Raw genomic sequence first — 4,423 nt, 5'->3', positions numbered from 1 at the left:
GGGTTTATATCGACACGACATTCGTACATGGGAAAATAATATTATCGGGGAGGGGGAAATATGGTTTAATTCTCTTGATCCTGGTTGTGTCCGTAGTCCCCAGGATATGACTTATTACTTCTCTGCTAAATATTTCCCTGCTCATAAGAAACAAGCTGCTTTGAGGGAAATATACAAATTTGTGCAAATTGAAGAAGAGAGTCTACCACAAGCTTGGGGGAGGCTCCTCAAGTTACTTAATGCTTTGCCTGATCATCCTCTTAAGAAAAATGAAATACTTGATATCTTTTATAATGGACTAACTGATGCTTCCAGAGATTACCTAGATAGTTGTGCTGGTTCTGTTTTCAGGGAAAGAACACCGGATGAAGTTGAAATTCTATTGAATAATATGTTGACAAATGAAAATAATTGGACACATCCTGAGCCAGCTCCTGAGCCAATTACTGACCCTATTCCTAACCAACTCCGAAGAAGAGAGGTGTTCTATTTCTCAGTCCTGAAGATATGCAAGAGGCAAAGAAATCTATGAAAGAAAAAGGTATTAAAGCTGAAGATGTTAAGAATTTAACTCCTATTGAAGAAATACATGGTCTTAATTTACCGCCTATTGAAGAAACATATGATCTTGATCCATTACCTATTGAAGAACCTCCAGGTCCTGATAACCCGACACAGGTAGTAAAGGTAAATTCTCTCTATAGATTCGATGAAGGTAATATTCCTCACTATAAGTCTGCTAGACAATGCTTAGAGGAGTTTGATAATTTTATTGTCAAACAAGAAAATTTTAATGCTTATTTTGGTAGACAACTGAAATACGGTTCCGATATGCTTAAACACGTGGGTGATTACATGGCCGATGTTAGAGGTGAACTTAAACTTGTTAGCAAACATGCTTCTATGGTTACCACTCAAGTAGAACGAGTACTTAAAGCTCAAAATGATTTGCTCAATGAAATGAATAGTAAGAAAAATGATTATGTTGTTAGAGTGGCTACTAGAAATAGTAGAATGACTCAGGAACCTTTGTATCCTGAAGGCCACCCTAGGAGAACTGAGCAAGATTCTCAGAGAAATAATATTGATGCACCTAGTTCTTCTAAAAGGAAGAAAAAGAAAAATGATAGGACTTTGCAAACTTCTAGTAAACCTATTGCTGAACCACCTGAGAATCCAAAATGATATATCTATTTCTGATGCTGAAACACAATCTGGTAATGAACATGAACCTAGTGAAAATGTTAATGATGATGTTCATGATGATGCTCAACCTAGTAATGATAATGATGTAGAAATTGAACCTGCTGTTGATCTTGATAACCCACAATCAAAGAATCAATGTTATGATAAGAGAGACTTTGTTGCTAGGACACATGGTAAAGAAAGGGAACCATGGGTTCAGAAACCCATGCCTTTTCCTCCCAAACCATCCAAGAAAAAGGATGATGAGGATTTTGAGCGCTTTGCTGAAATGATTAGACCTATCTTTTTGCGTATGCGATTAACTGATATGCTCAAAATGAATCCTTATGCTAAATATATGAAAGATATTGTTACAAATAAAAGAAAGATACCGGAAGTTGAAATTTCCACCATGCTTGCTAATTATACTTTTAAGGGTGGAATACCAAAGAAACTTGGAGACCCAGGAGTACCTACTATACCTTGCTCCATTAAAAGAAACTATGCTAAAACTTCTTTATGTGATCTTGGAGCCAGTGTTAGTGTTATGCCTCTCTCTTTATATCGTAGACTTGATTTGAATAAGTTGACACCTACTAAAATATCTTTGCAAATGGCTGATAAATCAACTGCTATACCTGTCGGTATTTGTGAGGATGTGCCTGTTGTGGTTGCAAACGTTACTATTTTAACGGACTTTGTTATTCTTGATATTCCCGAGGATGATAGTATGTCTATTATTCTTGGAAGACCTTTTTGGAATACTGCAGGGGCTGTTATTGATTGCAACAAAGGCAATGTCACTTTTCATGTAAATGGTAATGAGCATACGGTACACTTTCCGAGGAAAAAATCTCAAGTCCATAGTATCAACTCTATTGGAAAAATTCCATCGATTATATTTGGAGGTTTTGAGTTTCCTCTTCCTACTGTCAAGAAGAAATATGATATTCTTATTATTGGGGATGTGCATATCCCCGTTGAGGTAACATAGTGTTATTCGAAATTTCTCTAGTTCCATGTTAATCAGAATGAGTTTGTTAACAAGACTTGATCAACCTTGTTAGTGGATTCCTTTTGATGAGCATGAGATGGATGAAACTAGAAGGCACAACCTTCTGTACCCTCTTTATACTTTCTGTTATTTAGTTGAAATAAAGTAAAAATAGTATTTTTCTGTCTGTTTTATGATTTATCCGTGCAATATAAAAATACCCAAAAATAAAAGTTCTCCAAATGCCCTGAAAATGAATTATAATTTTTTTCTAGAATATTTGAGGATTTATGGAACCGAGAACACAACAGGGGGGTCAACCACCTGGGCACGAGGGTGGAGGGCGCGCCCCCTGCCTCGTGGGCCCACGGTGACCCTCCTCCACTTATTCCTGCACCCATACACTCCTTCTTCCTCCCACAAACACGAATATCCAGCTCAAGCACGAGTTCTAGCTCACTTTGCTGCGATTTTCGATCTCCTTGCTCAAAGCACCTCTCACAAAACTGCTTGGGGAGATTGTTCCTTGGTATGTGACTCCTCCATTGGTCCAATTAGTTTTTGTTCTAGTGCTTTATTCATTGCAAATTTGTGCTGCCTAGGTGACCATGTTCTTGAGCTTGCATGTCAAATTTATATGGTTCCAAGTAGTTCTAATGCTTGATATAGGCTCTAGGCACTTGTAGGAGTACGTGCTATCAGTTTTATTGAGTTTGGTTCACTTTTGTTTGAAGTTACTAAAAATTTCAGAAATTTTTCAGAGGAAGAAATATGCTTAGGAAAATGGTCCAAGGGGGTTCTTCAAGAAAACAAGGACCCAGGCTTGCAATGCGTGATGCTGATGAGGAGCCACCCAGGGACGCTCCAGTGCGGCCCTGTGAATAGCCTTTAGAAAATTTTATGGATCGAGCGGGAATCAAGGAAGAATTTAACGCATATTTGCGTAATGCCGATCTTGTGAGCTTTGAGGCAGACAAATGCCCCCAGTACCATCATCTCACTAGCTCATTTGTGAGGAGGTTTGCATTTTCATCTTCACGTAATTCTCCAACGGTCATGTTTGATGTTTATGAAAAATCTTATACCATGGACCTAGAGGATTTTACTTCTGCCTGCAAACTTCCCCAATGGGGTAGTGTTAGGGATCCCCGTAAATCTGAATTTAGAGACTTTCTTGCTGGTATAACCGTAGGGGAATCTTTTTAGACAATGGGTGCATATGCACCTAGGAACCATTGCCAATTTCTGATATTAAAGCCCATTAAACATCCAAAACAGATAATATAATAGCATGGAACAATCAAAAATTATAGATACATTGGAGATGTATCAAGCATCTCCAAGCTTAATTCCCGCTCGTCCTCGAGTAGGTAAGTGATAAAAATGGAATTTTTGATGTGGAATGCTACCTAACATATTTTTTTTCAATGTAATTTCTTTTATTGTGGCATGAATGTTCAGATCCGAAAGATTCAAGACAAAAGTTTAGTATTGACATAAAAATAATAATACTTCAAGCATACTAACCAAGCAATTATGTCTTCTCAAAATAACATAGCCAAAGAAAGCTCATCCCTAAAAAATCATATAGTTTGGCTATATTTCATACTCGTCACACAAAATGCTCCCCTCATGCACAACCCCGATGACAAGCCAAGCAATTGTTTCATACTTTAGTATTCTCAAACTTCTTCAACTTTTAAGCAATATATGAGCGGATGCCATGGACATAGCAATACAGGTGGAGTAGAATGGCAGTTGTGGAGAAGACAAAAAAGAGAAAGATGGTCTCACATCAACTAGGCGTATCAATGGGCTATGGAGATGCCCATCAATAGATATCAATATGAGTGAGTAGGGATTGCCATGCAACGGATGCACTAGAGCTATAAGTGTATGAAAGCTCAACAAAAGAAACTAAGTGGGTGTGCATCCAACTTGCTTGCTCAAGAAGACCTAGGGCATTTGCGAAAGCCCATCATTGGAATATATAAGCCAAGTTCTATAATGAGAAATTCCCACTAGTATATGAAACTGACAACATAAGAGACTCTCTATCATGAAGATCATGGTGCTACTTTGAAGCACAAATCTAGAAAAAAGATAGTAACATTGTCCCTTCTCTTTTTTTCTCTCATTTTTGGTGGGCTTCTTTGGCCTCTTTGTTTTTATTTGGGCTTCCTTGGCCTCTTTAATTATTATTTTCATCCAGAGTCTCATCCCGACTTGTGGGAATCATAGTCT

Source organism: Triticum aestivum, chromosome 7A (assembly GCF_018294505.1).
Source record: "Triticum aestivum cultivar Chinese Spring chromosome 7A, IWGSC CS RefSeq v2.1, whole genome shotgun sequence".
Taxonomy (NCBI): Eukaryota; Viridiplantae; Streptophyta; class Magnoliopsida; order Poales; family Poaceae; genus Triticum; species Triticum aestivum.
The sequence above is the reverse complement of the archived record's forward strand: the minus strand, read 5'-3'. Positions refer to the sequence as shown.